The sequence below is a fragment of the Sylvia atricapilla genome, unplaced genomic scaffold, assembly GCF_009819655.1.
Source record: "Sylvia atricapilla isolate bSylAtr1 unplaced genomic scaffold, bSylAtr1.pri scaffold_64_arrow_ctg1, whole genome shotgun sequence".
Classification (NCBI taxonomy): Eukaryota; Metazoa; Chordata; class Aves; order Passeriformes; family Sylviidae; genus Sylvia; species Sylvia atricapilla.
Window position 1 is genome coordinate 52,491 of NW_027077151.1, and position 24,000 is coordinate 76,490.

The 24,000-nt window shown below is 43.6% G+C and overlaps 1 long non-coding RNA gene across 1 annotated transcript in view; it reads right to left on the minus strand.

Moving 5' to 3' along the window:
- The window catches only part of LOC136374950 (uncharacterized), a 95,664-nt gene that overhangs the window by 45,738 nt on the left and 25,926 nt on the right, over window positions 1–24,000 (minus strand). The window lies entirely within an intron of this gene.

Here is a 24,000-nt window from a genome sequence, read left to right on the forward strand (position 1 = left end):
ACCTTTCCTCCTCACCAGTCATGGTGTAGCTAAAAGGCCAGGTGATTTCTTAATGGGAGTGCAATACTGATTTGTGACCAAGCAAAGCCTTGCCTCTGCTAATGCCTTGCTCTTACAGCCAGTGGTCAAGAGGATGTTTTGCCTGACACCTGCCTGTCCTTTGTGTCACCTGAGAGCAGCTCCCCACAAGGCAAAGCAATGCTTGGGAGTTTAGGAGATAACTACAAACATCATCATTCATAATAGAGTGCTATTCCTTGGAAAAAAACCTGCGAAACAACAGCCCACTTAATTCAGTTCTAAGGCTCATTAAGCAGATTTATCAAGAGTTTTCTGTGCCCTGAAAAGATCCTAAAATTTTAAGAGCATCTGGAAAATCAGTTGGAAGCACAACTTATTTAAACATCAAGGCACAATTAGAAGTGACTGCAAGTCTGCACACCAGCACATGCCTACTTCCATGTGTCAGGGCATCCACACAAAATTACAGTGTGTAACTTATTTGTTATCTGTCACACATTTTACCCCACTGATTCATCTACTTATCATTCATTACATGAAGGAATCAAACTGAGGGGAATAATCTCTCTACTTAGCATACTAGGTGTCAGCTGACAAAAAACCCCTTGTCTGTCCATCTATTAGCAGTGTAGGAGTGAGATGCATAATTGATCTGACTTTTCTTACACATTGTTGAAAAATAGAAAATAACCCTGCTGCCACCAACACACTACTCAACTTCTCAGATTTTAATGACAGACACTGATGCAGCTGTCATCTTTCTTGCTGGTGGTGGCCTAAAGCAAGCTCGAATTTTAAAGCAAAATGAGTCCAAAGCTCAGGGTGGCACAGGCAGGAAGGCTGGTCACACCCATGCAAACCAAGATGCATAATCTTGGCACACTACCACCAAAAACATTGGATAATTGATACAACAGGCTCACTGCTCATAAACTGAATGTAGCACTCTTGCTTTCTGCTGACAGGTCTGTGAAAAAAATACTTCCTCAGTGGGGAGTGATCAGATTCAGATGAATGTATTCTTTAACTTCTCACAAGGAAATCAACATCTCCTTCATCTCCTGGCTCAGTGGGTGCCCTGTAAGGCATGTGTAGAGGAGAGGAATAGCTTTGGGAATTGGTTCACCATCCATACACAAGCAGCTCCACTGTGCAGGGCCAGGGGAATATGCTGGCTGAGCAGATGTCAATGTGCAGAGTTGTGCTTTCTGCCTTGCTGGTATCACTGCCTCCCCAGCACAGGGAGAAGCAGGAGCCTGTGCCAAGCCATGCTTGGACATCAAAGGGATTGCACAACTGTGTTCTAACACCCAGCTGCTACCACTGACACACCCCCAGCCTCACTGTCCCAAAGGGAAGAGGTTCACTCTAACAGCAGCAGCTGCTGTCAGGCCTTCCCAAAAACCACTTGTTAGGATCCCCCATCCTCAATAAAAGAGTCCTGTGCTTCCAGAGAAGAGGCCAGTGTGAACACTAAAACAGCAAGGCCTTGTCTGCTACTGAGGGTACAAGGACAGGGTCTCAGCTACCATCTGTAAAACTGCTAAACCCTCAACGTCTGCTTCTTTTGTCCAGAAGCAGAAGCTTAAACACATAGATCATTATCTGGTCTCAGAAACAGACATATTAGTACTCTTTTAAACCTGTTTTCCCTCCCCAGGACAGTGTTAAGATTTAAAAGAGAGTGCCAAGTTCTCTAGGACAGGGAGATCAACAAAGGAATATCGATACTGTGCTTTATTTCAACCGTGTCCCTGACCCGGCAAACTGTGGAAAAATCTTGGATAGACACTGCCACCCTTCCCTAAAGCTTAAATGAAAAATGCTTCTTCTTTGGCATTACACAGGGAAAAATGGCCTCACACATATTTTGATCCCTCAAAAGGCTGTTGATACCTGATTGAAATGAGAAGGAAAGCTATATTTGTGCCTATTTTTGCTATAGTTTATAAGTATTCATCCTACATGTGAGAACACCTGACACAGATCGAGGGAGGTGATAAGGTGGCACAGCTCTTAGGGGACTGTAAAGGACATATGTCTGCCAAGGGCCAGAAGCAATTGTGTAACTTCATTAAAATAAAAGGAAAAGATGTAGTTGTAGCAGCACTGGTCCAGCCACACAAAACGTGTCAGACTCACAACATTACACATGCAGTAACTTTAAGCACAAAGGAACATGTTTTTCTAATATGTATGTGCATACACATGCTTGCCTGTATGTACATATATATATATACACACACACACAAATGTACGCACAGGCTTGAGGCCAGACAACAAACAACAGGGGCTAGCAGGGTTTGTATATGAGATTTACAAAGAATTTGCTGGAATGATGGGAAGTTAAAAATGAGTGGCTCACCCATGTAATGAGAAGGAGGAGTCTTGGTGTTTTACCTGTTACAGCACCCTGCTTACTTTTAACTGCTTGCCACAATGAGTTATTTTTGCAGTTGCCATGCTCTGCTGCTTGCCAGGGAATGAGCTTTGCAATCTCACCCCCAACGGACCTTTGGCTTGTCATGCCAAGAGCCTTCTCCTGGCTCTGGAAACGCGTCAAGGAAACACATTCCAGCTTCTGGGATGCCCAGATTCATCTGCTGACACCCTGATGGGTTTGTTTGGAACTCTAATTTATTTAAATCTATTGTTCTGAAGAAAATAGGGAGCCCTAGTGCCTATTATGCTTCATTTTGAGATGCTTAAAAATGCAAAACAAGCTAATCTCAACAAAGCAAAGGAGTTACACTGAAACAGTTACACACAAACTGAACAAAAAGTCAGGGAAGCACCAATTCCTCGGCTGTCCTTCACTCCTGTCTGCTGCCAAGGCTCAGAGGCCTGTAGCATGCTGAAGGCAGCGGAGCCTGGCGCCGCAGAGGAGCTGTACAGACCCCCACATCACACTGGGGTCAGCTTAAGGGACCCTTTCCCCAGCATCATCTGAATGTCAGCAGAATATCAACACATGGAAAATAACTTTCAAGCAAACTCCCCTTCCTATTTAATTTTAAGAGAATGTAATACCAGTTGTGAGGAGCCTGTGAATATGTCAACAGAACTGTTTTTCAGGCCTGTCTGAGGATTACACAAAAACTTGACATTCTGATTTCCCACGCTATGATGGAGAGAGAGAACTGAGCTGGAATTTGCTTGTTTTTCCTTGTCCCTGGCACCATGACTTCATTGTTGCATTTTTCATAGCCTGATTACAATTTATAAATGTGTCAAGGAAACCACTATCATTAAGATGCTGTGTTTCCACAAAGACCACACACTTTAAAATAAACCAACAATACATATTACTAAGTTGGCACATGGTATCTCCATTTTCCAATGCAACGTTGCAGGCTGGGGCCCACCATATCTGTTTAATTTGAATCAGATTAATAAATTTAAAACATTTGAGGTTTAAAGTTGTAAATGATTAAAGTAAAATTAAGAGATGGATGAGCTTTATCTCAGATGAGAAAAATCCCACTGGAAAACTAAACAAACTATTCCTTAAACTTCCAATTACAATGTGCAGAATGAAGAAGTCATAGCTGATTTTAAGCTGAAAGGCTGTACTGCACATCTCAAAAAGATGGAATTCAATATTTGAGTTTGAAATAAAGGAAAAGAAAAAAGGAACAGACAAAATTTCATACTAAAGGGACCTGTTTTGTTTAATGTAAGTTAACTGAAATCTGAATTTCTCCTTAAGGGGCAAAAAGGAAATAAGCATTAACCAAAATCGGTCTTCACCCATGGAAAAAAATCATAGTCAACATACATCTACACTGCGTATCCAGAATATAAAGTGAATCAGAGTATACACCCTGGGGAAAACCTAGAAAGCCATTTCTTCCTCACTTAGAAGAGTTGTTACCAGAATCATTAAAAACTTTAAGAGCTATAAACTTGGATTATTGATGCACTACTAGAAACCTCTAAGCCCCACCACTTCATATATAAAGAAAAAAGAAAAAATACTCCAAAACATTAGCAATTAAAAATAAATTCTTTCTGATAAGGAGACCAAGTTGCAAGAATATGGAGGAAATGAATATTTAAAGAAAGGAAAAACTGGAGAAGTAGCTATGTCATGTGAGCAATGTACAGTAACTTAAAAACACAGTGAACTCTCAACAGGCAAAGTAATTAAGAACAATACGATGAAAATTTTAATAAGAAGTGCATGACCAAGGATGAAATACATTTCAAGGTAGAGAGATGTGATGAATTACACCAGAGAAAATTTTAAATGTTCACTAGATAGTTGCATTCTATAAAGAGAATTAGAAAATGAAAATTCATCTATTTGATATAATACAAAACATTGTAAAAATAGTTTTAAAAGGTCACATCTGCCACGATTAAGTATGGGCATAAGTAATCAACAAGTCTGGGAAACTTGCTTGCATCCCACAATGCCTAAAATTGCTTAGATGAAGGGTTCTCCAATTCATTGACATTTATAAATTATTTATATTATAGTCAATCATGGAAAACTGGAACAATTCCAATAGATGGGGGTACTGCCAAGAAAAAGAAAATTCTGGGGCTGGAAAACCCTGCAACATTCAGTGTCAAAAACTCATCTCAATTTGTTGAAGATCAAGATCAGAAGAGTTGATCACTGTGCAAAAATTATCTGACAGCCTGCAGATTTCTATTCTAGCAGGAAATAAAAAACCCAGTGGAATAGCTAACAACATGGGGTAAAGGATGCTCTCAGCATGAAGGTGTCTAGCTGTTGGTTTGGTTTTTTTTTGGTTTTTTTTGTTTTCTTTTTTTTTTTTTGTTTTTTTTTGTTTTTTTTTTTTTTTTCCCTGAGTCATGTGCCTAACTGCATCTCCTTAGGCTGGGAGTCTTTGCACTCAAACCCTGCAGCTAGGTGGCAGGTCCCTCTGACCTCTGATTTTGTGGAAAAGGCTCCTAGAGTCTTCAAAGGCCTTTGATGTTGCTGTGCCAGTGGGCTCAAGAATGCAGCCATCTATGCAAACAAACCATCACCAGGAGGATGAAAGAAGGGTTCAACCCATGGAGATTAAATGAGTGTTTCCAGGTTCTCATGATAACTCTGAGAACAAATGGAAATTCTGAAAATTAATTAAAAGCACAGCTTCACAGCTGAGACCTTGAACTTGGCATTTCATCTGGAGCTAATGTTTATGAGCAGTTACATTCTTCCTACCTTGACAAAAGGCTATAGATTCACAATTAATAACTGTGCTGCTATTAATCTTTGGATGAAGTGGAGCATAGTCATTAAACAGAGACAGCCTTTTACAAGGAGATGGATGCAGATGAGTACGGAATCCTTTCAGTGGATGAAAGGGGAAAATTGGCAAGAAATGTTTTTAAAGGCTTGTTACTAAAATGACCCTATTCTGGTCACAAACACTCGAGTCTCCCACAAAAGTGTCCAAATCAGCTGCAGCATAGCTAGGGCTGTCCCTGACCCCATCCTTCTGAAGGCATGCCTGATTTTCAGTTAGATCAGACCAGAGCTCACTGTCATGAGTTCAGTTGTTCCCTTCAGCAGCCCGAGCTCCATCCTCTGGCATTTGTGCCAGCAGCTCATGAGCTGCAGCATTTTCTGCTGTTGCCTTTTGAGGCGTGGGCCTCAGAGACGGGGCAGTGCTGCCTGTAGTCTGGAGCTAATCCAGCACAACAGTCCATCTGGGATCTTGGGTCTTCCCTCACACTGCTCTTGGTCCAAACCTGAGGCAGCCTCAAGAAACTGTCTCAGTTCCCAATACCAAGGTGTTCAGTGAAGATCAAATCCACAGAGACTGTCTAGATTATATCCTTTTGCTATAAGTTCCCACTGTCTGCCACCGCCAAAAACAGAGGCATCACCCTCACCCACAATTTGCTTGGAAGCCCATGGAACAGCTAAGGGCTGAAACCATTGTGAGCCCAAAAACCCAAGTTTGACACCAAAGGTCCTCCTGCCAGCTCTTAAAGCCAGTTCTTCCTGGTATGTTCTTTTTCTCACTTATAAAGTAATCCTCCTGAGTATCATCTTCATGGAGCTTCCTTTAGAGATGCAATGGGCTAGAAAGAACAAATTTTCTACTTCAACTCTGACCCCAAGTATAACCCCCAGATTCTCAAGTCTGTGAGGTTTTCTGAGTCAATTTTACAGGTCCTATTAGAATCAAGTCTCTTGTGCAATGTGAAGAGGTAGCAATTTTATCTACTTGTTTTACTATTCCATGATGTGGGAAAAATATACTGGCTTCTTTAAATCACATATGAGTGAGAAAATAAAACTGGCAAGTGGCTAAATTTAGTCATCTATAAACTTGCAATTTGGTTACATCTTTGGAACCATCTGAGTAAAACAATCTAATCAGGTGACACATCCTGCAAAACTTAATGGGGAGCAACCAAGCACAAGCAAGTTCATTAAATGGTGCAATGAGAAATGCGCCAGTGGTAAAAATATTTATCAATCACTTTCTGGAAGATCACAGAGTAATGGAAAACTTCCATGAGTTTGACAGGCGCTGCTTTTCTAAAGGCAGTTTATTACCCAGGAATATGTGCTTTCACTGAAGAAATCATTCTTGCTTTTTAATGACTTCAGCATTAGGCACAGCATTTTGATATCAGTATATTTACTACAGTGCCAAAGATAGGATCTCCAGATTCCTGATGCTTTAGTAGCTTCCATGCTTCAGAGCCTAGAAAGTCCTAATGTTCCTTGATAGTACCAGGAGAAAATCTTTTAACACTGTGTAAAATGTCTTAGTCGTTCCCCAGTGAACATCACAAATTATCCAAGAAATATCAAATGAGAAAATGATTGAGGAACCTACATCGAGGCCACTAGAAAATGAAATGTTTGTTTTGACTGATTTGGTTGGGTAATACAAATGAGCCTCTAGACTATGATAGGGAGGTTTTATTGACTCCCCACTCTTGAGGCAGCCTGACAGGAGTTAGAGAGCAATGTAACTGTGGCTATCACACTATGGTCTCTGCACAGGAAGCCTGTCTCTTTGTGTTCATGCCTTATCTGTGTGGCCTGGGCTGGAACCATTTCTCACTGCTATGGTTAATTTGATAACAGTTGGTAGGGATTACAATGTGCCTCTACAGAGGATTCAAGTAAATCATCCCTCCCGATCCTTCCATGGATAGATTATAATGCTTCAACAAGCTGGTTTTCCACACTTTAACAGAAAGGCTCTTTTCCCTCCTGTTTCAAAAAGTTTGTGAGCTGAAACAAGTGCTGCTTCTTTTACATACTTATTCCTTAACATGTACTTGTGGGCAGTTAGTAGTTATTAGGCTGCATTGTGCAATTTAGAACTTTAAAAGACATCTTCACAGAACTAATACAAGAGTAATGGTATACAATTTCTTATCTCATTTGTTAATCTATAATAGATTATTATGAAGATTGATAGAAATTATCCCCAGCATAATTGTTAGAAGAGATCATTGTACAGTGAAGCATAAAGTACAAAGTGTATCAAGTCAAGTAGTATGCACACATTTTGCAAGTCAAGAGAAAATCACATTATCTGTGGAGAAGCAATTGATTATTTTTACTGACTGACCTTCTAACAAAATTCAACTTTCACTTGCATATAGTCACACAATGACCAGAATTTTTTAAATTCCTATCCTGACGGGGCTCTGTCAGTCAAAGTGGTAGGTGGAAGACAACGAGAAGGGAAAAGGCAAGTTGGAAACAATAGAAAGCTGGTAAGTAAATCCTAAGTCAGTTCTCTGAGGAAAACGGGGTATACACAGTTAATTTCTTGTTTATGTTCCTGACACCCGCACATAGATCATCCTAACAGGAGACAACAAAAGGGAAAACATCTGCTGTTAAGGACTCAAAATTCAGATAGTGCATATCTTGTGATATTTTAGTTTGCTCATTTGCTTCCACAGTCAAAGCACACACTAACTGCTGGAGAGCATCTTCCAGCTAGGATTCAGCTGACAGGAGTTCAGCTCATCTGCTGTCACACCACTTGGCAAGTGGAAGTAAAGCCTGGTAGAGGGGGATGATAAAGTCACTCACCTTAAAGAGGTGATGAGGAGCACCTGATCCAAACCAAATGTGGATGTTCAGTGTGTTGCCATGCAAGGACACAATGTAGAGCAGAGCAGAATGAGGATAATGGTGCACGTAGTGGTCCATGTGCTTCATGGCCATGATCTCTGCAGTGATGTGACAGTCGTGTCTGTCCTGCATCCTTTATCTTTGCTCCCAGTCTGCTGGCACATGGGCATTAGCACTGCACGGCCTTTTTCTTCCAAGTGGACCAGGGGGTGCTAAAGGTGCACCAAATTGTCACTTTTTGTTTCTGCCTTTTGATCAAATGCCCACGCTGGATTTGTGCAGGCACAGCACAGCTGCTGCCTGGGAGAGGCAGCCAAGCTCTGGAAGGGAACTGCCATCTGCAAGGAAGTCCGGTACTTGAAGGGCTCAAGAAAAAATTAACCACTTATCCTTTTTGCAGAAGTCAGGAGAGATTCCTCCTCTTGCTAAGAACATTTCTCTTCCTGGGATCCACAGACCTCAGCCAGCCCCAGAAAAGCACACACCAGAAAAACACCAGAACAGCATCACAATGCTCTGTAGTGCTGTAGCCTGGGAGAGAGGCAGGAGTGTCACTGTCCCAGCAGATTGTGGTGGGACTCTTCACTAGGGACACTCAGTCTCCTCTGAGCAAGGCTTCAACAACTCCTGAGGGAAAAAAACCTAAAACTGCTTGGCTTCTATTGAGCAAAGTGACTTTCTTACCTAGCAGATGAACGTTTTTTCTCCTGGGCTAATCTGAAGCAAGTGCCACAGTTATCTAAGCTAAATTGAAACCACCTGAGCTGGTTTAATTTAAACTTAAACCAGTACAGCTGTTGTCTGCAGAGGACTTGCTCTAAAGCATTTAAGTGCCTAGGAGGAAGCCACCAATCAGAGGGAAGTAAAACTTGGTGCAGAATAGTTCAAAAAAAAATCTGTTATCAGTTTTCCTTGCCGTTCATACCTTCATCTGAAGAGGAGGGCTTAAAAGCTATTTTATTAGCAATGGGTGCCTTTTTATGCACACCTTTCTCTCTGAGCCTTCTTCTTGCCCATTAGATGCCACAGTCACACAAGTCTTACCCAGACTTCTTACAGAGTTCATCCTGGAATAGCATATGCATATCTACCTGGAAAACATTCCCTGAATTGGCACTCGGGTGAACCTGCTTTCTCCTCCTTTTAAAGACTCTTTGAGTCTGGAGTAACTGGGGTGTCTAAACCGGTTTTAGTTATAACACCCTTCTTTTGAGATCGAGGGCAAAGAAGTCAAGGAACAGCAAATTTTCAGGGTGGGCAGTGGACTCTGGGTTTTTAAAAAACAGACCACATAAAGAAAAAATAAAGGTACAGTAAACAGAAAATAGCTATCAAAAATATTGGTATCCCAAGTACCACTGTTATACTTCCAAATTTTGGTCACCCAGGTTATGGTGGTTTCCATCAGCAGTACATCCTGTAAATAGCTGAACACCTTGGCAAATTTCCATGGGAACAAAATGCAATCACCTGTTCAGCACAGCCACCTGGCTGAAAAGGGCAGATATGTTTGAAAACAACACTTTGATTCAGCTGCCTGCAGTACGCCAACATACTGGACAGTACAGATAATATTATTTATTCATAGTTTAAAAGGTACTGCCTCACCAATTTACCACATAAGTTTACAGTTCACCAATCTTAATCTTAAAGGCCGTAACTAATCATCTACCTAATAAAATTAATGAGATTACTGTCACACCAAGTCTGACACTGCTTTATCTTTAAAATCCTACGTGAAACCTCATGTATGAACTCTGAATTTTTTTTTTTTTTTTTGGTATATGATGAAAAGAAATTATATCTGAAGGCTTTTGGAAAGAATAATTTTCAGCATTGATTACAGTATTACACAGAGATTGTTCAAATGAAAGACTATGTAGCAACCAGTCTGGAAGCTGAAAATACTTTCCACACCTTTCTTCCAAAAATTAGGTATAGTGTAGAGGTATGAGAGCAGCAGCTCCCCATGCACAGCCTTCACAATATTCTTTCCCAGTATTTTTGTCCATTAACTGGAGTACCACACCTAGGCATGGGAAAGTAACTGGCTTAATCTCCCTGAACCTTCCTGCCCTCTTTGCTTGTAAAGGAAAAAGGTTAAAAATAATGATGGGGAGTGTCACACAGACACCTGTGGGGCTAAAACCTCGGATTATTTCAGGGATTGCCAAACAGCTGCCTAAAACACCCCTTCTGTCCTCCATTTCTTTTTCTCTCTCATTCTCCATGACATTTACACAGAAGAAACAATCTAGGAGAGCTCTGAATCTTAAGAAATAAGAAGCAGCACCAAATTTCCTTAAGTAGATCAATCTACAAACACAAGATTCTTCCTTCTGGTTGGGAAAGCATATGGAGAGAGCCACTTTATTGGTTAAGGGCTGGAGGAAAAATAGCCATTCACAAATAGCATACTTGGAGTATCACAATGGTGATACTGCTAAGGATTAAGATTTTCAGTGAAATCAGTACCTAAGACAGCTGATACTGTCCATACACTTTAAACCTAAGACTTTTCCTCACAAGAGGGTGCTTTGCAGCTGTATTTCATCCATCTTCCCTGCAGGGATCTCTGTAGCAACCTCCTCTCAGTGGCCACACCAACATGCCCCAGTACTCACCCTCCAGCATGTCCTGGGCTGAGGCAGAGCACAAAGCAGCAATAATCTCTGCAAACTGGACAAAAGGAGATGCTGAATCAATTATTCAGGGCCATGAAGGAATTTCATCTGTCTGAGGAAATCTGCTGCAGGAAGCAGATTTCACAGGAGAGCGTCACACTCTGATGGGTGCATTTGTCTGAACTGGAGAGCATCTGGCATACCATCAAACTACACTTGAATCACTAATGAGCTAATTACTAATGAACATTTTACATAGCACATATGTGCTATTTGGAGGGACCTAGAATATGACAACTGAAGACAAGTCACAGGATGTTTAACTACTGCAGAACTAGCAAGTAAAGTAAAACTGTCCAGGCAGATGCTCAAACTGTAGCTAGAACTAGAGGAAAACAGAAAAACCTCAAACACAGAGACTGTTCAAATCAAAATTATAAGCATGATGGAGAACTTGGTCTGGTAATGTAAAGATAGAAAATATTAATGCATTTCAGACCACAGCAGTAAAAGGAGAGGAAGAAGGCTGAGTAACTGAGCTTTTCATCATTATAAAGCCTGTGCTTTAAATTTTGCCCATCTCAAACCAGATGCAACTCAGCTTATCCACTACCACATAATTTTGCCTATGGGTACAAACATTGGATAATTTCATTTCAATAACTGAGTCTGTATTGTGATTAAACCCCAGTCAACATCCAGGCCTCACACAGCCACTTGCTCACTCCCCCTCAGGGGGATGGGGAGAGAGTGGGAAGAATAAAAGTTAAAAAGTAAAGGATTGAGATAAAGACAGTTTAGTAGGTAAAGCAAAAGCTAAACACACAAAGAAAGCAAGCCAAGGAATTTGCTCCCTGCTTTCCATGGGCAGACAGTTTGGCGATCCCCAGGAAAGCTGGGCTCCATCAGGATGATGGATCAGATAACTCAGGAAAACAAAGCAGCAGCATCCCGCCTTCCTCCTTCTTCCCCCAGCTTTACATGCATAGTATGATGCCATATGGTGTGTGACACCCTGGGGCCAGCTGTGCTGGCTCTGTCCCCTCACAGCTCCTTGTGACCCCCAGCCCAGTTGCTGGTGGGGTGCTGACAGGAACAGAAAAGGCCCTGGTGCTGTGCAAGGGCTTCTCAGCAATAAAGAAAACTCACTGTTTCCAGCACAGACCCAAAACACAGAACCACAGGAGCTCCCAGGAAGAAATTTAACTCCATCCCAGCCAAAATCTACCCAGGCTGCAGACCCCTGAGTCTTTCACATGGAAGAACTGATGCTGATGCTCCTTTTTAAAAATGAAGAGATGACACAGCTTTTGGGCAGCTCTGGAGTCCTTAGCAATTCTGCATTGCCCTCAGATCCTGAGGAACAAGTACCTCTGGATTTCTTCTTTCATTTCTTACAAAAACCCTAACACTTTTTTGTTTTTTGGTGTCTCTCACGTTTACTTCCACAACCTGGTAAAAAACAGCCTCAAAAACAGGTGGACTGTGATCTAATACACTGCTGAATTAGGAAGAGTCTGGCTCAGAGGAAAATCAGTTTACTACACGAGGTAAGAAGAAAGCCTGATATCAGTTCAATTAACATCAATAATAATAAAAAACCCACAGTCCAATTAAAATAATTTGCAATTAGATGTAGCCATGCTAAACACATGGAAAAGAATTGAAAAACCAGTGTAGGTAATGTACTCCAGAATATTGCAAAGGAGTGAAAGAATATTTCCTGACTGCTTACAGTATTTTAAATACAACACGTCCTAAAGTTTTGGACAGAAAGAATCTCTGTCTGTAGCCTGTATTTGTATTTAAGCTGTATTAAGCAGACTTGCTCAAATTTGGCTCTTAATTTGAAGATATCACACACCCTTGCTTTTGTTGATTTGTGTTCATTTTGCCAGTGGTTACTTAACAGCTAAATAAATATCATAATAAAAAATTCCCTGCCTAATACTTAATTTTCAGCTTGTCTCATTGAGTTTCCAGTTATTATTTCTTGTTGTTTATTTTCTGCTAAATTAGGAACACTTTTGTATCTGTTTGTTCTTCCCCTGAAACATTTATATATACAAATCAAGTACTTTCTACATCTGTTCTAGTATAAAGAACAACTTGATCTGTATCTCATTATACAGCTTTTTCTCTCCCTCTTTAGTAATTATTATTACTTTCTTCAGACTCTTCAATTTTTAATATCCTTTTAAGAAGTATAAAATTGAAACCATTTCGAGGTTCTAACATGTACTTACACATAAAGTGATGTTACTGCTTCCATACATTCTTTCCCTACTGCAAAGCACATGCCACCTTTCCTGTCATTGAAGGGACTGTCACACTGATCCAAATCCCCCTCTAATCTCTTTTTCATAGATTCACTATTTTCCTTTCTCTCTCTTTTTTTTTGTTTGTTTTTCTATGTTTCTAGACACATTATTTGATTTCTTCTCATATTAAAATGCATTTAATTTAAATGGACTCTGCTGTTTAGTATTCCTGATCTCTCTGAAGAACTGCTTCTACAGTCTGGCAGAGCACATCTCCAATACATTTGCAAAGGTTAGGAGCAGGAATTTAACATTGACTGCTGAATATGTTAAATAGTGAGTTAGGTGCTGACCTATGCATAGCTTCCCTTTAAGAGTATCTTCCTCCACTAATAACTTCTCACAAAATTGTACTTTTCAAAAAGTTTAAGTTATTTTTTATGTAATATTTCCTTCACTGAAAATAGGAAAGACATTTTGAAAATGAATGGAGTTACAGTCACACCCATTCCATCAGTCTTGGACATCATAAGCTGCACCTAGGAATCCTCCACCTGAGCTACAAGAACAAACCAAAGCCATGGAAAAGTACACAGCTGCTTTTTAACAGATGGATATTCCCATCAGAGGGAGACTCTAGCAAGTTCCCAGAACAGCCCTATCTCTGAATTTGGGAAACGTGCTCAGTCTCCAGTCTTTTGAGAACCAGCTTTATCACCTCTCAGCTATCCAATTAATCCTGTACAACATGGGGTTAAACATCGTATTAATGGTATAGTTACACAAACACTTGTCTGGCAGCAAAGCTTGATCAAGGAGTTCATCTGCTGCTTGGTTCAGCTTTTGCTTCAGCATTTCTTCACTGTACCAGTGTGACTCTCTGAGGTGCTGTGCTCTGGGTGAGACTGCTGAAGTCACCAGAGGAAAAACAAACCAGAAAAACTTCTTAGATTGCAGTCTCTTCCTCTCCAGGAAGGAAAAACCTGGGTGAAGGTCAGACAGAATATAACTATAAATTTATAAAAGTTTTTTCCAAGTATTCCAAGGGCAGAAAGCGCTCGAACTGACTTTGCCACACCTACCAAGAGCTCACACTTGTGACTGCTCATAGAGACGTGTCTCAGCAGAAGAAACCCTTCACCCACTTGTGTTTAAAGCACACAGGAGCCCTGCCAGAAGCAGCCTAGAAGACACCACGCATTCAAACTGTAACAAAGGTGCAACTTAACATTCAAGGAAATTACATTTGAGATTTAGCTAAAGGGTTTCTCAGCAAAAAGGGAGAAAACTGTAGTTCCAGGATGGTAGCATAACTGAATTATCAGGGGAACAGTCTGGACGAGAGCAGAGCTCCCCAGCTGCTCCTGCAGACACCAGTGGCTCTGCTGACACAAGGACCAAGGTGCACTGAAACCATCACATGTGGTGTGGCCTGGCTTCACTGCGTGTTGTGGTTTAAAAACAAAACAAGTAAGAGGCTCTAAGTCAGAAATAAAATTTAATAAGAAGAAAAGGAAAATAAGATAGAATAAAATAAAATAAAATAAATACAAAAAGAAAAAAAACACTGACAGAGTCAGAATACAACCTGATCAGGGTGATGGAAACAGTCCAGACGAGGTGGTCTTCCTGAAACAGAAATCTTGTAGAAAGGTCTGGTAGCTCCGGTCCTTTGGGAATCCAGTGGGTGAGGGCTGCTTCTACTGTCCCAAATCCCAGCTTATATCCAGGTGAGAATGCTTGGCTCTTCTCCATAGGCGGAGCATCTCACAATGGGATGATGAGTCATGGAAGAGGGCCTTGATGGCCCATTAAAGAGAGAGATAACTCCCAGAGGGAGTTATCACTGAGTCATGCAAAAGGCATTGATGGGCCATTAACTGAAGATGGTGATAGAATACATCCTAAACTACAACCCAGGACACTGCGCCACAGCTCCCACCTGAAAAGCCTCTTTCAGAGGTCAAAGGGCCCTAACCAAAGACAAAGTAGGGAAAGTGAACTGAATTAAGAATCCTTGAATTCAGAATAAATCCCCAGGTAGTTTTCATTCTGTTTACAGGGAGACAAGGGTAAAGTTGTTGCTGGCTCTTTTCATTTCATGCAGTCTCATCAAAATTCCCTGCTTCATTCATCACGTAAGGTCAAAGATTTCTGATCCCACTGCTCTGCAGCTTGCTGGAAATTTGTGTAATATCAGCCCAAATTAATTCAGAGCTGATTTATCCTCACAACAACATTGCCCCTTTTTTTTAAATGTCTCTTTTCCCACATTGCTCCACATATTCTAGGAAATATATTCTTGTAGTCATGATGTTGCTAGATAAACAAGTCAACCTTTTTAATTTTTCATTTGAAAAGAAAATGCCTTTCCAAATAACTTTTCCAATAGTTTCTCCTCTCCTGCTGTAATTAGAGTTCAGCTTCCTTGGGCCTGGATGACTAGCACTCCACACAGTGTTTCAGACATTATTTCTCTGTTGCCATAGAGGAGAAATAAATTTTAAATATTAATTTAGATTTATGCATTTAATTATCACTTTTATTATGTACAAAAAGAAACTTAAAACATATCGAGATCATTCCTACAGCTCATACTTCAGTATTTTGACATAAATCTGGTAAAATTATGACTTGATAATGTTTTCCTTCCTGCTATCTTCTGGGGCAACATGATCTGAATTGAAGACAAATGAAAACATTTCTCTCTATACATTGTTACATCAGGATTAAATAATTCATACTATGTACTTTAAATAATATAATCACCATTGACCAGCGCAGGTCTCACAGTTGTGGACGACCTGTGAGATGCTGTTCATAGTGAGGTCCACTCTTCGGTCACGGGCCCATCGATATGTTGCATCTCTTCCCTGATGACCAGAGGCATCATGGGCCCAACGAGCTAGGAATAATTTTCCCTTGTGCTGCCAATTTAGATCCACTTGTGATACTTTTACCTTGGCAGCTTTGTCTACCTGCTTGTTGTTGCTATGCTCCTCATTAGCCCGGCTTTTGGGTATATGCGCATCTACATGTCGAACTTTCACGGTCAGCCTCTCTACTCGGGCGGCGATGTCTTGCCAAATGTCAGCGGCCCAGATGGGTTTTCCTCTGCGCTGCCAATTGGCCTTTTTCTAGCGATTCAGCCATCCCCACAGAGCATTAGCTACCATTCATGAGTCAGTGTAGAGATAAAGCTTCAGCTACTTTTCTCGTTCAGCAATTTCTAAAGCCAGCTGGACAGCTTTAAGCTCTGCAACTTGACTCGATCTACCTTGTCCCTCGGTAGCTTGTGCAACTTGTCGTGTGGGGCTCCATGCTGCAGCTTTCCATTTCCGGTTAGCTCCTACAATTCGGTAGGAGCCATCAGTGAACAGAGCATATTGTCTTTCAGTCTCCGGTAGCTCATTATATGGTGGGGCTTCCTCAGCGCGTGTTACTTGCTTTTCTTTTTCTTCTTCTTCAGACGATAATCTAAAAGTTTCACTTTCCAGCCAGTTTGTTATAACTTTCAGAATTTCAGGGCGATTTGGGTTTCCAATGCGGGCGCGCTGTGTAATGAGGGCAATTCATTTGCTCCATGTGGTATCGGTGGCATGATGTGTGGAAGGAACCTTTCCCTTAAACATCCACCCCAGCACTGGCAGTCGGGGTGCCAAAAGCAGCTGTGTTTCAGTGCCAATCACTTCTGAGGTGGCTTGAACTCCTTCATAGGCAGCCAAGATCTCCTTCTCTGTGGGAGTGTAGTTGGCCTCGGAGCCTCTGTAACTTCTGCTCCAGAATCCCAATGGTCGGCCTCGAGTCTTCCCAGGCACCTTCTGCCAAAGGCTCCAAGACAAACCATTGTTTCCAGCTGCAGAGTAAAGCACATTCCTCACATCTGGTCCCGTCCTGACTGGGCCCAGGGCTACTGCATGAGCAATCTTTTGCTTGATCTGAACAAAAGCTTGTTGCTGTTCAGGCCCCCAGTGGAAATCGTTCTTCTTGTGGGTCACCAAGTAGAGAGGGCTCACGATCTGACTGTACTCAGGAATGTGCATCCTCCAAAAGCCTATGGCACCTAGGAAAGCTTGTGTTTCCTTTTTGTTGGTAGGTGCGGACATGGCTGTGATCTTGTTGATTATCTCTGTGGGGATTTGATGACGACCATCTTGCCATTTGACTCCCAAAAACTGGATTTCTTGAGCTGGTCCCTTAACCTTGCTTCTTTTAATGGCAAAACCAGCTTTCAGCAGAATTTGGATAATTTCCTCTCCTTTCTTGAAGACCTCCTCTGGTGTATTCCCCCATATGATGATGTCATCAATGTACTGCAGATGCTTTGGAGCCTCACCTTTTTCCAGTGCAGATTGGATCAATCCATGGCAGATGGTGGGGCTGTGTTTCCACCCCTGGGGCAGTCGGTTCCAGGTGTACTGCACGCCTCTCCAGGTGAAGGCAAACTGAGGTCTGCACTCCGCTGCCAAAGGAATGGAGAAGAAGGCGTTGGCGATATCAATGGTTGCATATCACTTTGCTGCTTTGGACTCCAGCTCGTACTGAAGCTCTAACATGTCTGGCACAGCAGCGCTCAGTGGTGGCGTGACTTCATTCAGACCACGGTAATCCACCGTCAGTCTCCATTCTCCACTGGACTTACGCACCGGCCAAATTGGGCTGTTGAAAGGTGAACAGGCCTTACTGAGCACCCCTTGGCTTTCCAGTTTATGGATCATCTCATGTATGGGAATCACAGAGTCTCTGTCTGTGCGGTATTGCCGACGGTGTACTGTTGCTGTGGCAATTGGTACTTGTTGTTCTTCTACTTTCAGCAGTCCCACAGCAGAGGGGTCATCTGAGAGACCAGACAAAGTATTCAACTGTCTGATGTCTTCTTTCATTACTGCGGCTATCCCAAAAGCCCAACGATATCCTTTTGGATCTTTGAAATATCCATTCCTGAGATAGTCTATGCCAAGCATGCATGGGGCCTCTGGGCCAGTTGCGATAGGGTGTTTCTGCCACTCATTCCCAGTTAAACTCACTTCGGCCTCTAATACAGTCAGTTCCTGGGACCCTCCTGTTACTCCTGTAATAGAAATGGGTTCTGTTCCTATATACCTTGATGGCATCATGGTACATTGGGCCCCAGTGTCAACCAATGCCGTATATCTTTGTGGGTCAGATGTGCCAGGCCATCGGATCCACACAGTCCAGTAGATCCGATTGTCCCTTTCCTCTTCTTGGTTAGAGGCAGGGCCCCCCTATTCCTGGTCATCGCATACGTTGTTCTCTTCCTGTAAATGAGTTGCTGAGGTTCCTTCAAGAGGATCAGTCATATCATCATTCCTGTAACGTCTGGAGTTCTGTGCATGAGAGACCGGAGCAACACTGATTCTAGATGAGCTTTTTGTGGTAGGCATTTCTCTTTTCAGTTCACGTACCCGGGCTGCTAAGGAGGAGGTGGGTTTTCCATCCCACTTCTTCATATCTTCTCTATGCTCCCGAAGAAAAGACCAAAGGTTACCTCGGGGTGTGTATCCTCTCTCCCTGGCTGGGGGACGCCTGCTCCTAATGGCAGAGACTCTCGTCGGCTCTGGTGAGATATCGTAAATTTCTTCCTTAAGTTCCTTTTTCAGTTTCTGATGGCCTTCTTCAATTAAGTTCCTGACTTGCTCAGCCAGTCTTGTTTCCACAGATGAGACATGGGCACGAACTGGGGCGGTGACAGTGTCCTCGTAAATCCTTAGTTTGTTAGTCAGGACACCCACCTTGTCCTCACCTTCTCTCCATTGCAGTGTTGCCAGGTAACGTGAGTACATCTCTGGTCCAAGCCGTGCAAATCTCAACCACATCCGTGATGTGCACTGGACATCATCTGGGCTCTTAGGAAATCTTTCATCTTCTGCAAAAATGATCTCCAGCACAGCCAATTCCCTTAGGCATCGGATACCTTGTTCTATTGTGTTCCATTTTCCTTGGTGCACTAGGAGGTCTTCTTTACAAAGGTATCTGTCTTTCACGCTTGTTAGCAGTCGCTGCCAGAGGCTGAGAGTTTCTTGGGTTTTTCCAATTCCCTGGTCAATGACCACATCCCGGGACAGTGATCCCAGTTGCCTGGCCTCAGTTCCATCCAGAATGGTGTCATTGGCTGCAGCATCCCAGATGCGGAGCAGCCAGGTGAGGATGGACTCGTTGGTCTGACGGGTGAATTCCCTTCGCAGGTCACGCAGCTCACCCAGAGATAGAGAGCGGGTGATGATCTCTGTCTCTGTCTCTTCAGCTGAGTGCGAAGGTCCTGCTCCATCCTCGTCAGTCGCTATGCGGACTGATTTGCTCCTTGATTTCTTCTTCTGAGTGGTGGCAACTGCTACTGGTTTAGGCTGTTCCAGTTCAGTGACGGTTTGTGTGGAGATGCTGACAGCACTTTTGGTTCCTTTCTCCTCTGTGACAGTCTGTGTAGTCGTCGATGCTATTGCTTTGCTTCTTTTTACCTCTTCTACTTCTTTAAGAACATGCTCCAACACACCATGCAGTGTTTTGATTCTAAGCATGGTGCGGGCCGTACAGAGAAAACCAAGCAAGACTAACAAGAACATCATGCTGTCCGTGGCATCCAGAGGGTACTCAATATTTTCAAAAACTGCTGTGTCCTTCCTGAACAGCTGGAAAAACTCATTCTTTACTCCTCCCCACAGGGGCTGGGTGAGATTGTTGAGGCTCCAGACGTAGCATCCTAGACTAGAACAAGAATACAAAACTGGGTATATATTCTGAATAATGTTCATTGCCTCAGATTTTATCAAGCAATGGACATAATAGACCAGTAAAGCAATTTTAGTACCATATCCTGGTCTACGCAGGAGTATTAAGGCCGGCAGATAGTGCCCCACGTTCGGAAAAATATAGAGAGATAGGTATAAGACACATGTAAGCATGTTGGGCATCATAAGAGACAGGTGTCTTCTTCAATAAAATTGTAATTTCTGACTTTTCTTATTGCCTCTGCTCCACATTGGGCACCAAAAATATGTTGTGGTTTTGAAAACAAACTAAGTGAGAGGCTCTAAGTCAGAAATAAAATTTAATGAGAAGAAAAGGAAAATAAGATAGAATAAAATAAAATAAATACAAAAAGAAAAAAAACACTGACAGAGTCAGAATACAGCCTGATCAGGGTGATGGAAACAGTCTAGACGAGGTGGTCTTCCTGAAACAGAAATCTTGTAGAAAGGTCTGGTAGCTCCGGTCCTTTGGGAATCCAGTGGGTGAGGGCTGCTTCTACTGTCTCAAATCCCAGCTTATATCCAGGTGAGAATGCTTGGCTCTTCCCCATGGGCGGAGCATCTCACAATGGGATGATGAGTCATGGAAGAGGGCCTTGATGGCCCATTAAAGAGAGAGTCATGCAAAAGGCATTGATGGGCCATTAACTAGAGATGGTGATAGAATACATCCTAAACTACAACCCAGGACAGTCAGTATGAGTGTTTCCTGAGGGGGAAAACCACGGCTGAGGCCTGGATGGCCGCAGGCCCCGGGCAGGACACACACACACAGGTGTCACACACACACACACACAGACACACACACAGGGAGCACACACACACACACATACACACACACACACTCACACGCACACTCAGACACACGCTCACACGCACACGCTCACACACATGCTCACACACACACTCACACACACAGGGAGCACACACACACACACACTCACACACACACACACACACGCGCTCACACACACATGCTCACACACACGCTCACACACACACAAACACACACGCGCACACACACGCTCACACACACGCACGCTCACACACACACGCTCACACTCACGCACACACACACTCACACACACACACGCTCACACACACACACACATAGGGAGCACACACACACACACACGCGCTCACACACACACTCACACACTCACACACACACACACACATGCTCACACACACGCTCACACACACACAAACACACACGCACACACACACCCTCACACACACACACAGACACACGCTCACACACACACACGCTCACACACACACGCTCACACTCACACACGCACACACACACTCACACAGACACACGCTCACACGCACACGCTCACACACACACGCTCACACACACACTCACACACACAGGGAGCACACACACACACTAACACACACACACGCACACTCGCTCACACACACGCTCACACACACACTCACGCTCACACACACACACGCTCACACACACACTCACACACACTCACAAACACACACACGCTCACACACACACTCATACACACGCTCACACACACACTCATACACACGCGCACACACACAGGGAACACACACTAACACACACACACACTTGCTCACAGACACACACGCTCACACACACACACGCTCACACTCACACTCACACACACAACACACAAACACACACACACACACGCTCACACACACACACAGACTCACAAACACACACGCGCACACACACACGTTCACACACACACACAGACACACACTGCTCACACACACACACACACTCACACACACACAACACAAACACACACACACACCCCCCGCTGTGCCCGCCCCGGGGTCCGAGTGTCCTCAGCTGCTGAGAGCCAACCGAAAATAACCAATCCTAATAAATAGACACAAAAATCCCCATTTCAATTTCCTTGGGAAAGCTTTTCTTGAAAGAAATTTCAATTTAGAACCAAGCCTGATTTTTCTAATAGGAAAAATACAATACTAATAAAAAGATACTCTTGTTAATGAATAAATCCCATCTCACTTTCCAGAAACACAAAGGTAGTTTTTCTAACCCTCTCCATTTTCAACATTTGTACTGGGATAATAAAATAATCTCATTACCATATGATCTGAGGAAAAAAAGAGAAACAAGGGAATCTTGACAGACTGTAAAATGAAGACTTGATATCCCCCACCTTTCAGCGATGTATTTTCCTAATCCTGTATTGCTCAGAGTTTCTGGTGTAAACAATTGCATAGCCAAATGGTTCAACAGCATTCCCACAACTGCTGCAAATTGAGGCTGAAGTCATGAAGAGAGAAGCTTGTGCTATGGAACAGCCCTTCTCTGCTGTTCCTTGTCTCCACCTTTCCGAAATCAGACCAGGGATGGGTGGACAGGTGGTTTGTTTTTTCAGAGATGCGTGCAAATACATTCTTTATTTGTTTGAAACCCAAAGAGCTAGTGCATTCAACTCAATATCTTTTCAGCTAGAAACTTTGCATAATTACCACACAAGTCACCTCAGCCTGATGGTGATGGCCATTCTCTGTAGTCTAAAACAGCCCTTTAAGGGTGAGATGCACATAATTCCTTTAGACTGCATATTTGCACATCCATTCCCTCCATTTCCCCAGTCAGGCTCCAGATGTTCTGCTTTCCCTGCTGGTACTGCACCTGAAATGACTGTTGCACATTCCATTCTCTGTCTCTGGTTTCTCTCTTGCCCTCTTCACCTCTTCCCTCTCTTTGCTTTTCCTTTATGGTTTTGCAATGGAACTGCAAATGTCCTTCTAGGCCTGACTGCAATGCCCCTGCTGAAATGACTCTGGATTCTCCATTTGCTCTGTATTCTTCACAGGCTCTTTGCCCTTGCTCCCTGTTTCACTGGCACAGGTCTTCAGGCACTCCTGCATGAAGGAACTCCTCTCCTGATCCTTGGGTGGGGTGTAGCCCACTCTTATTTCAAAGCAGTCTGAAGAGAGGTCCCCTCAGAAAAAAGGCCAAAATCACCCTTAGTCAATATTGCAAGCAGATACACAGAAAGAGTTACTGACCATTTCAGAAATGTCAGGAGGTTAATAGCAATCAGCTCTGTTTAGGGAGGCGTGTAAGACAACAACACATACTTTGAATGTGTGTTGTTGGGAAAGAAGGGAGGGAAGAAGAAAAGACTTGGCAAAGGACTAAAATTTATCCTTTTGTCCTAAAGAGCCACAGAGAAATACCAAGGCAGCCACTGCAGCCTGCAAATCCCAGCCACTTGGCAGTGTAAAACCAACGTTGCCAAAGAGATAATCTTCAAAAAGAAACTACTGTAGGCCTCTGAAGTGGAGTGCACGATATCTGCTGGGACCCCCAAACCCTCTTCTTTAGGGATGCTGGGAAGTGTTCAAGAGGAGGAACACTAAAGAGGGGCTGTGCTGGGACCCTTCAGATTCCAGTCCGAGATGCTGGGCACTGCTGGACCTTTGGGACACTACAGGGAGGCTTCACTGCCTGATCCAGAGAGTTCTGCAATTATTTTCTGTCATGCTTAGAATCTGGCAGGTCATTATAGCCACAACAGGTTGAAAATCCCATCTGAGCAGTTGCAGTCACAGACAATCACACAGAAGCCAGTCTGCGAGAGGAAATGAGCTGTGTCATAGATTTATTTTTCCAAATGTGTTTTGAATTTATAGCAGAATCTCTTCTCTCCCCTCAGACCCCGTATCCTTCAATTTTGAGTTTTCTCATAAAGAATTTACTGCCTGTGCTGAAAAAACAATTCCCCGGCCCCGCGGAGAGCGGCGGGGTTTGGGGGATCCTGGGGCCAGCACGGGGGGTCTCCTCGCCCCGGCCGCTCCCAGTCAGCACGAGGAAATCACCGCCGCCGTCCTCTCGGTGCCCGGAGCCCCGCCAGGACCCCAGCGCAGCGCCGGCTGCAGTCGGAGCAGCAGCGGCTCCTGCCGCCCGCAGCGATCCCCGTCGCGATTCCAGCTCCAACGCCGCGCTGGCCCCGCGACACACAGCCCGCTCACCGGGGGAGAGGCGGGACCGCTCGGGACCCCCAGCCGACACCGACAGGACCCGAACCAGAACGCCCGGTCCCAGTCCCGACCCCCGTCTGGCTCCGCGCAGGGCCGGGAGCAGCCTCGGCTCAGCCGTGAGGGGCGGGGTGGGGCGGGGACGCCGCCGATGGTCCCGGCCCCATCCCGGCCCGCTCGGGGCGCTGGGGCGGGCTCGGGGCGGAGCCGGGGCTCTGTGAGGCGGGGCCCAGAGGCGG